Source organism: Macrobrachium rosenbergii, chromosome 37 (assembly GCF_040412425.1).
Source record: "Macrobrachium rosenbergii isolate ZJJX-2024 chromosome 37, ASM4041242v1, whole genome shotgun sequence".
In the NCBI taxonomy this organism is placed as follows: domain Eukaryota; kingdom Metazoa; phylum Arthropoda; class Malacostraca; order Decapoda; family Palaemonidae; genus Macrobrachium; species Macrobrachium rosenbergii.
Window position 1 is genome coordinate 40637339 of NC_089777.1, and position 11699 is coordinate 40649037.

The 11699-nt window shown below is 35.2% G+C and overlaps 1 non-coding gene across 1 annotated transcript; it reads left to right on the forward strand.

The window, feature by feature from the left end:
* The first annotated feature begins 9052 nt into the window (after positions 1–9052).
* TRNAK-UUU (transfer RNA lysine (anticodon UUU)) lies at positions 9053–9125 on the forward strand. The gene has a single exon. It is a non-coding gene; the product is annotated as a tRNA-Lys (tRNA).
* Positions 9126–11699: the final 2574 nt, after the last annotated feature.

Sequence of the window (11699 nt, forward strand, 5' to 3'; positions counted from 1 at the left end):
GTATATGTATGTATGTATGTATGTATGTATGTATGTATGTATGCATGTATGTATGTATGTGTGCATGTTATTAATTTATATAATATATATATATATATATATATATATATATATATATATATATATATATATATATATATATATATATATATGTAACGACGTAGTGGTTTCGTTACAGGGTGTATAACATATGTGCATATAGTATACTGGCATAAATGCTAATGAAAAAAAAAACAGAATAATTATAGTAGTTCAAAATTAATTTAGTGTTAAATCAGGAAGTTTTTCATTATCAGTATAAATGAATGAAAACAAGTAAAAAATGCCCCGAAGTTTCTTCGGCGCAATCTAGTTTCTGTACACCGCTACAGCTTATAATCAAGGCCACCGAAAAAGATCTATCTTCTGGTGGTCTCGTATAATGCTGTATGAGCCGCGGTCCATGAAACTTTAACCACGGCTCGGTGGTGGCCTATCCTATATTGTTGCCAGAAGCACGATTATGGCTAATTTTAACCTTAAATAAAATAAAAACTACTGAGGCTAGAGGGCTGAAATTTGGTATGTTTGATGATTGGAGGGCGGATGATCAACATACCGAATTTGCAGCCCTCTAGCCCCCTAGTTTTTAAGATCTGAGGGTGGACAGAAAAAGCGCGGACAGAAAAAAGTGCGGACAGAATAAAGTGTGGAGAGAATAAAATGCGGATGGACAGACAAAGCCGGCACAATAGTTTTCTTTTGCAGAAAACTAAAAAGGAAAAATTTAATCAGAATAAAGGTAATTCAGGAAAAATGTTACTGACGCTCTGTATCTTGGTATCACGCCTGCGCTTAGTTCCACCTCTTTTATCGGAGCTTTGGCCAGCATGAGTACAAAAACTCCCATAGCAGATGCAAGAACGAAATGATAGACCATAAACAAATCAATGAAGAAATAAGAAGGTATTTTCATAAATAAATCAATTGATAACGAAATGGTTTCAAGTCAACTCAAGATAAAAAAAAAAAGTAAACAAAACGATAGACAAATACTTTTTTTCTTTTTTACAAATCTAAGGTTCTCAAAGAAATTAAAGGCAAAGAAACAGATTTATGAGTAGCTTAGAAAAAATAAAGGCGTTAAAAAATTAAATCTTCAATGAAGCACATTATGAGAGAACTTTTAGTAGTAAAAATATTAACAAAAAGACATTTAGAACAGAAACTGATTCAAGACAAAACTCTTATAAAAACTAATTCAAAAGACATTTCAACACGAAATGCGTCAATGCGCAACTCTGATCAGTTATTTAACTAGAAATATGCTTTAATGAACACCTTAAATCAATAAAGCTAATTCAATAAAACATTTTACCACAATTAATGCTTCAACGCATAACTCTAATCATAAAACAAAACAAAAAAATATTGTAAACAATGAAGCCAACAGTGGAAAAAAAATTAGTAATAAAACCATTAATTAATAAGACACTTTACAAGCAACTGTAGACACAACATTTATCATTGCAACCCATCCATACATCAGAACAAAAAAACATAGTAACATGATGCTTCAATACGCAACTCTAAACAATAAAGCCAGTAAACAACAATTTTAACGACAAAACCTTTAATTAAGCAAAAAGACATTTTAACAAAGAAACTGTGGACACAACAACTCCTATCAGTGCAACCCATCCATACATCAAACACTGTTAAGTGAAAACCTTTCCCAACGACATAATCAAACTCATTACCGTGTCGCAGCACGTTCCCCCATCCATTATGTGGCCGGAGCAGTGTATACAATCTCTCTATGGGGGATTTGCACGACGCCTGCAGACGCTGCCATAGCCCTGCTGCACCTATCCCGCCCGCATCTGCCACTTGATATGCACGGTAACAATTGCTCAGGCGCCGTTGGAATGGAGACCCTGGATTTATTAGTGTCTTGTTTCGCTTCAGTCATTCGAAGGTTCGCTGGGTCCCACTGGAGTATGGAGACCTTATATACATACATTATATATATATACATACATACATATATATATATATATATAATATATATATATACATACATACATGCATACATACATACTGTATATATATATATATAGGAATAACGCCCTGCTCCTCTTTCTCCATCCAAACATGCATACATATACATCTCTATATATATGCTAAAATATTGTCTATCCAGACTCTCTCTCTCTCTCTCTCTCTCTCTCTCTCTCTCTCTCTCTCTCTCTCCTTCACAAACATGCTAACATATACATCTCTATGCATACGCACGTTCTCCCTCATCAGCGCTAAAATATTGTCTATCCGACTCTCTCTCTCTCTCTCTCTCTCTCTCTCTCTCTCTCTCTCCTCAAAAACATGCTAGCATATACATCTCTATGCAACACACGTTCTCCTCATCAGCGCTAAAACATTGTCTAACATCTCTCTCTCTCAATCTCTCTCACTCTCTCCTTCGCACACTCATTTCAATGCACGTTCTCCCTCATCAGCGCTAAAATATTCTCTCTCTCTCTCTCTCTCTCTCTCTCTCTCTCTCTCTCTCTCTCTCTCTCTCTCCTTCACAAACACACTAACATATATATCTCAATGCATACGCACGTTCTCCCTCATCAGCGCTAAAATATTGTCTATCCGACTCTCTCTCTCTCTCTCTCTCTCTCTCTCTCTCTCTCTCCTTCACATAACATCACTAAAATATTCTCTCTCTCTCTCTCTCTCTCTCTCTCTCTCTCTCTCTCCTTCACAAACATGCTAGCATATGCATCTCTATGCATACGCATGTTCTCCCTCATCAACGCTAAAATATTGTCTATCTCTCTCTCTCTCTCTCTCTCTCTCTCTCTCTCTCTCTCTCTCTCTCTCTCTCTCTCCTTCACAAACACACTAACATATATATCTCAACTCAATGCATACGCACGTTCTCCCTCATCAACGCTAAAATATTGTCTCTCTCTCTCTCTCTCTCTCTCTCTCTCTCTCTCTCTCTCTCTCTCTCTCTCTCTCTCTCTCCTTCAAAAACATGCTAGCATATACATCTCTATGCATACGCACGTTCTCCCTCATCAGCGCTAAAACATTCTCTCTCTCTCTCTCTCTCTCTCTCTCTCTCTCTCTCTCTCTCTCTCTCTCTCTCTCTCTCCTTCACAAACACACTAACATATATCTCAACTCAATGAATACGCACGATCTCCTCATCAGCGCTAAAATATTCTCTCTCTCTCTCTCTCTCTCTCTCTCTCTCTCTCTCTCTCTCTCTCTCTCTCTCACACTCGCATGCACTATTTCGTTGTGTCTAAATAAAATTGGCGTTGTGTGCAAATTCCTTCGCAAAGGATCTTTAGGATGATTACGCCTTTTTCTCCTCACATTGTTTTTGTGTAATATAATTAGTACGTCCAACTGAAAATTTAATTATGATCGATAAGGAGGAATTTGGAGTTGTGCTTATTGATCTTCATTTTCTTCTTTTTCTTACTCTTCTTTTTCTTCAAACTGGTGACCCAGAAAGGTGAAGCAAGATGAAGACTCGTAAATTTGCCTCGGATTCACTGGAGTGTTTCTCAAGTTGCGAAAAATAACTTTTCCCTCACTTTATCGGCCTCCTTGTGACCTATTGCCGCTCCTGTCACACTCCCAATACCCATCATAATTTTCAGTCATGGCAAAGGGAGTTCACGAGTCAACTCGCCTGGCATCACTAGTGGTCACCTATACAAGTTTCCGTTTCAAAGACTTCTTTTGTTTTCATCTGTGTTTTTACTCGTCAGCCGCGTTAAACTTATGGTTAACCCTTCCTTTTTATCCTGGCTTTGGTCGGGTATGAATAATGAACAATTTTGGCGGGCGATGACTTTCACTTTCAGAAAATAAATATACAATTCTTCTATTCTTGAGGACATTGCCGCCTTTGATGATGTCAGCTTCTACGTCTTCCTTTACTAATTACTGAACACATCTTTGCTTTTATTTGGTTAATCTAAATCTTCCGCAAGCTAAATCTTATTTTACCGACCATTAAACATAGTATTATTTTTTCTTTGCTTAAATTAGCGTCGTCCGCAAAAGAAAAAAAAGGAATAAATAAAACCTCATAAAATGTTACGAGCATCAGCGCAAGCTAATTCATATATCTTTCTGACGGTCGGATATAATCTTTATAATTCATTAACGACCTCCGAAGATGAATCACACGCTCTGCTGCCACGGCTTCGAGGTAATCCATAATGAATAACTAAATACATTCGTCACAGCCTTAGCAAGAAGACAAGTTATTACGTAAATTCGAAGGCGCTTGCGTCGACCCGAATGGAAATCAGCGACAGGACGAAGGGTCGTGACAGCCGTTGAATCGAATTAGCGACTTGAATCGCACAGAAAATGGCTCTGGTTTCACGCCTTCTTTCCTTTCTAATATATGAAGGGGATACAGTGGGTACAGTAGATATTATATCTATTTTATTGTTACTCATGACGAACGTTCATATAAGGAGAATGTTCCTTCATTAGTCAAGTAGAGTTCCTCAGAATAAAATGAGTGTTTAAACACTTGTACCGCCACAGGCCTGGGTGGAAGGGATGGTTTTTGGGGTAGGTTAAGGCCTCTATCTCATATAAATGTACTTTCAATTCATACTACAATAAGATTAAAGATGGGCGAATATTTCGGTGGCTGTCTGACGAACTAACAAACGTTCAAATTAAAGAGTGGAATGGAATGGAATATAAAATTTGGGCGAAAGGCTAAGCGTTGGGACTCATGAGGTCATTCAGCGCTGTAAGGGAAATTGAGAGTAAAAGGTTTTGAAGGTGTAACAGTAGGGAAACCTCATAGTTGCACTATGAAACAATTGTTAGGAGAGGGTGGAAAGTAAGATGGAAAAAAGAAGATATGTGCGGAGGTACGGTAAAAGGAATGAAATGGGTTGCAGTTAGGGCCGAAGGGACCTTGCAAAGAACATTAAGTATTGTCTACAGTGCACCGTGTGAGCTGCAGTGACGGCACTTAAGAGTGTCCCTGGACTTTGTTACACAATATTTTTAGCCTGTATAGCGAAGGGTATGGAAGAACCAATGGAAAGTATGAAAACCATACATGTGTATATGTAGGTATGTATATATGTACACATATATATAAACCTTATTTCTTTTAAAAATGTACCATCAATAGTCTAAATTTCACATCAAGAATTGCCGTCACCCAGACTTAGCCAGCCTCTCTCACCACTGGTCATTTAAGTGAAGGTACTGAACCTTGCTCCAAGCTGCGGCAAGGCAAGCAACGTCTCCGGTTCTGTAAGCTTTTATTCTTACGGTCGAAAGTTTAAGTGCCCCTTAGGAGAAGCATAAATTTCACTGACTTCTTTAAATTATTAATACAACACACACACACACACGCATATATATAAATTTCTGACTCACATCAGGATCAGAACCCAGGTCTTTCAAATGAATCTGATGTGAGTCAGGAATTTATTTCTGTTCCACACGCAATTGTATGTTGATATTTCTAAACACACACACACACACACATATACACACACACATATATATATATATATATATATATATATATATATATATATATATATATATATATATATATATATATTATATATATGCATATACATATACATATATATATGTATATATATATTTGGGGACAATATATTTCAGCGTCAGTTAATATTGATCAATAAATGAGAAGAAGAAAGAACATAAAAATTTAGGTGACAAGAGCCACTGTAGTTGTTATAATTAAATGATCATAAGGTGCTCAAAACGCATAAGATATCTCACTAGGAGGTTCACGATATATAATTATGTTCTATATATATATATATATATATATATATATATATATATATATATATATATATATATATATATATATATATATATGTATGTGTGTGTCTTTTTCTCTATGGGTAAACTTTTGGCTTTGTTCAGAGGATGATCTCAATAAAACTGTATTTTCCTCAAGGGTGCCGGTTTTAATACGTAAACTTACTGTTTTATATATACTTAACATTAAATATATAAGGACAAAAACAGTTATATATCCTCTTAAATATGAAACAAGTAAAAGATTGCTATATCAAATTAATTACTGATTTAAAGTACTTAACGTTTTGGTTAATTACCTTCTAAATAGGGGAAACTCTATTGCTTTATAGCCTTAAAACTAAATCCTTAAAGACAACCAATTGTTTTACGCTTTTTATATTATGGTAAATTTAATATCAAGTTAGAACTGAATGTAAGGACTTTTATCTCCAGAGAAAAGAGATTATATTATAATTTCCTAGCGTTAAATTGTCCAGTGTCTGAAATTCGGGAGCCAAAAAAGCTGTGTCCATCGTCCAATTCCGAATCACGTAATCAGTATTTTTTCTGTTTTTCTTCATTTTTTTCTCTTGTCGAGTATAAATTGACTTTTCCGCCTGCCCTGTACAAATGTCCGCACAGTTATCAATAATGAAGATTATTGTTAATATAATGTCTCTGCTATTAGTGAATACATACACGCGTGCACATATATACGTGTGTATATATATATATATATATATATATATATATATATATATATATATATATATATATATATATATATATATATATATATATATATAGATATGTCTCATCCTCAAGGATGAGACAAGGATATATGATGAATAAAGGAAACCATCTAGCTGTCTGCTTTATATATATTTTATATATATCACACCAATGTATATGTATATATATATATATATATATATATATATATATATATATATATATATATATATATATATATATATATATATATATATATATATACATATGCATGTGTGTGTGTGTGTGTGTGTGTGTTATGTGATGCCCAATGTCTGTATTTATTCATTGTTGAAAGAGTGACTGTTAATGCTATACTTCTGTTTTACTTTCAGATATCAACATATTTTCATCAAAATTCATTATGCAAATCTCATGATACAACCTGAGAAAAGAACGAAATCAAAGAAGTCTCCTTTTACATCTGAGGTGACTTCTTCGGAATATTAAACAGCACAACCTTATCAAGTTTACCGGCGGCAAACTTAAAAAGATTTTTTTGTGTGTTCATTCGATAGGCCTAGGCAAGGGCTAATAACACCTGCTGATGTAAGCATAGGGCTACGACCGTCGAAGCCTTTATCGTCAGAGAGAAAGTCAACCGCCAAAAAGAAATAATTTAAATGAAACTATACGGTCCCCGAAGGTCGCTCGGTTGTATCGTTTTCTCCCTCTTTCGGCCTAATCCTTGGTCGTTAGCGCTTCTTTGAGGCGTTGTGTATATCGAACGAATATGGCGTCATTCCTCACAATATAATATAAGATGTCAGTCCGGGGAGCCAAGACCAATGGCTTCGGTTTAAGCTCATGTTAATCTTTCTCCCGGCGTATCTCGTCCAGGCTTTGAATACCTTGACCTCACTGATCTTCCTTTTCTTTTGATGAAGGAATTCGAACCCCACTCCCGAAGCTCGTACATACGGCTATGAAACTAAGTTATAATGGCAAATATAAAATTCCATGAAAACAGGTTTTAACAGACGCTATAAAAGGATACGAATTCAGAATGCAACAGCGGCTATTAAAGGATAATTAATTATCCTGTTTACAATATCGGAAAGAGAAGGATATGAATCCAGATTACAATAGTAAGTATACGGATAATCGCGGGTTTTCACAGAATTTACGCAAGGATGCGAATTCATTTAAAAAGAGAGGAATTGCAAAGATACGAAACCACATGATAATAACGGGTACAGAAGGTTATAATATAGTGTTATAATTTCAAATCAATATAGAATTTATGGTTTTAATAGCTTTTATAAAATAATACGCAACCAGGTTATACGGTCGGGTTAAACAGGAAATAATACTAGGTTATGACAGCACCAATTAAAAAATGTGGTAAGAATATCAATAACAAATATGGTAAGAATATTAATAACAAATATGGTAAGAACATTAATAACAGTGTTAATAAAAGGATATAAAATCAGAATATAATACAGGGCATAGAGATGTGCACAACCAAGTTATTTTAGAGGTTATAGAACTATGTTATAACCGACAGTGCGAGTGGATAGAAGGAAAAGAAACTGTGTTAAATAAGTATCTAACACAATAATAACTCATGTTTTAATTATATGTATAGAGGGATACAAAACTAGGTTATGCTAGTGAGTTTAGGATACAAAACCAGGCACAACACAGGACAAAATAACAAACGAAACTGCGTCATAATCGAAGATAAAACATAAAAAGAACTCACACAAAAGTATGGGGTTCATCATCGGTGGTCTCAAGGCGACCTTGAACATTCTTATATATATATATATATACATATATATATATATATATATATATATATATATATATATATATATATATATATATATATATATATATATATACACACACATATATATATATATGTGTATATATATATATATATATATATATATATATATATATATATATATACACATATATATATATATATATATATATATATATATACATACATACACCACACACACACACACATATATATATATATATATATATATATATATATATATATATATATATATACATAATATAATTGGGGTCAGCCTACAATAATGTAATCACATCAAGGACACACGGGGTCTTATTGTTTATCGTATAAACAATGAGTATATTGTACAGGGTACCTGCACACGTGTTTAACGCCATTACCTTGTAAAAAAGGGTAAGCATACTGAAACTTGCAACAAATCTTCACACTCTGGTGCAAGCGGCAACTGGTCAATATTTGGCAAAGTTAGTTGTATATTTAAAGTAATTAAATATCTGTTCACGGAAAGTTCTGTATAAATTTAAAAGCAGTGAATATGGCAACAGAACTCAACGCGTTGCCTGAACAAACAGTTAATGGGTCAGAAGATAAAGTAACATAAAGGTAAGAGCAAGAGTGAGGAAGTTTTTGAGTTTGATCAGATGGTAAATTTTCTTTATCTTGGCATCTTACAGAGCCCGGATAGCTCAGTCGGTAGAGCATTAGGCTTTTAACCTAAGGGTCCAGGGTTCGAGTCCCTGTTCGGGCGGATGTTTTCGGTCTTGGGACTTATGGAGATCTCACAGACTTCACATTTCTTAGAACTTTCTTTCGCTCCGCTGCATGGCTTTCCGGCCATCAGTGTCCCACTGGTGCCAAGTTCCGTCGCAAGTGCGATGGTGAGGTTGCCAAGTGCCCGGCGATATCTGGCGTTTCAGAAAGGACAGGTGCCTTGTGATAAAAAAAAAAAAGCGGAACAAATCTAGCAGCAATAGAGATAACTGGCAAAAAAATAAAAATAATCGAAAATTTGTCATGTAGCGGCTAAGCAGCTGGAGTTTGCCCACATATATTTAAAAACTTTTAAATTTTTCATATTATTTTATGAATTTTTTTCAGTTGACAAGATTAATCAACAAAATAATTTTCTTATATTCAAACAATATGTTAGGAGTACTGCTTTTAGTGTTAAACACTAGAGATGAAATTACTTTAGGAAAAAAAATTTTCATCTGTTTTCGTTCTTGTACACTAAATGGAAATTAGTAAATCCTCCAAGGGTGGGTGCCTGCACACTGCAGTAAAACATGACATTAACACAAGTTGATAACTTATTTCACACACACCACAAGTCGAATGCAAGTTGACTTTTCAGCAGTCCTAATCAGTTGCTTCACGTGATTACCTGGCATTTCTGCTTCTTGGTTAACCTTCTTCCGCGTTTTTTTTTTCTTTTTTTTTTTTTTTTTGAGGCGGGAAAGGGGCCTGGGCTAATTAGAGGCATTAGGTTGTCTGTCCCTGTGACCTTTTCATTAGAAATAATGGTCTTCACAGCATTAGACCAAAATAAAAATCTAGTTATTATTAGTCTAGTTATTATTAAACTTTTGACATAAAATTTTCTAATATAAAACGTATTATTGGAAGATGAAATGGAAAAAAATAAGTCTCAATTATTTAATTTACGTCACAACGCCCAAGAGACCTTTCGATTCCATGGTCTCGCCTTGTTACTGAGCAGTATAGAAATCCACACCGATTACCGTGTTTCTTGCACACATTAAAAAGACATTCATAGTTTCATTGCATGAAAATATTGGGAGTCATGGAAATTCCCAAAGAAATGGTAGAGAAAAGGCTGCTTTCAGGTCTCATGTCACCAATTGCACACGATACAAGTTTGTTTTCGTCTTCTTTATCCAATGAAACTTCTGCTTTTCCAAATTCAACGGAGATTTTGTCACGGGAGTTCTACGAACCATGTAATCCGAGATTAACATAACAAGTGGATTTCTTAACCCACCCTGAGATAGGAAAAAAAGATTAGCGCATGAAGTTGGGAGACACACTAATATTTGGCTGCTGTTTTTTTTTTTTTTTTTTACCTAGGTGTACATTTCACATTTTCTATTATTATTTATTTACCTGACTTTTGAGCTTGAATAATGATAATGAAAATATACTGTTTTGTGAATAAGGAAAAGCGGGGAAAAAATAAGGAAAAGCGGGAAAAAAAGAGAGGTTAGGGCGGAGAGTCCAAAAGGATAAAGCGAGACTGTAAACGGGTGTCAACGCACGAGAAAGAAAATATGAATAAAAACAGTTTTTAGAGAGAGAGAGAGAGAGAGAGAGAGAGAGAGAGAGAGAGAGAGAGAGAGAGAGAAATTATGACCTTTTCAATAAAAAGAGAGAAAGGGAGACATAGCGTCATTTATGAATAATTCTGAGAGAGAGAGAGAGAGAGAGAGAGAGAGAGAGAGAGAGAGAGAATAATGTAAATTTGTGACTGATTTTTAAGGATAGAGAGACAGCGAGAGAGAAAGAGCAAAAGCGAGGGCGTGATTTTATTTCCCTTTGTCACGACAGCTGAGCGTCAACTCCACGCCAGCACCCGGCGTCATCACCCACTATAGACACGGCAGTTTGACCACCACACCTATTTGCCCGTCACTCCCGAGGGTCACATTCCACACCCTTGACCTGATGGCGGAGCTGAAGCCAACTTCCAAGAGAGAGAGAGAGAGAGAGAGAGAGAGAGAGAGAGAGAGAGAGAGAGAGCAGAGTTAAGCCCATGACAAATTCTTGCAGGCTGTTCTCTGACCTGTAAAAATTCTTAGCTCAGTCTTTTGCCCGAGCTTCTACCTTGTTCTTTTTCTCTAATTCTCTAAGTGAACGTTTTACGTATACAAGAATGACAGAAATCTCGCTGAAACTAAGAGAGAGAGAGAGAGAGAGAGAGAGAGAGAGAGAGAGAGAGAGAGAGAGAGAGAGTCTGCAGATAATGGAGGACTGAGTTGTAACTGATCATTACGTATTTCACTAATATTAATAATGATGAGAATAATTATGATATTAATAACTACTGCTACTGAATCGCTACCACCTCCTCTGTATCCAATACTAACAACAATAATGATAACGTTACAGAGAAAGAGTATAAACAATAATAATAATAATAATGAAGTAGTAGGATGCGGATGGTGATGATGGTGACACTGTAGAATACTACCACCACTACTGCTACTACCAATAATAATAATTTAAATGACAATAACACTGAGTATAAGGATATAATCTACTTTAGCTATCGTATTGAATGAAAAGATTGGAAATAATAATAATA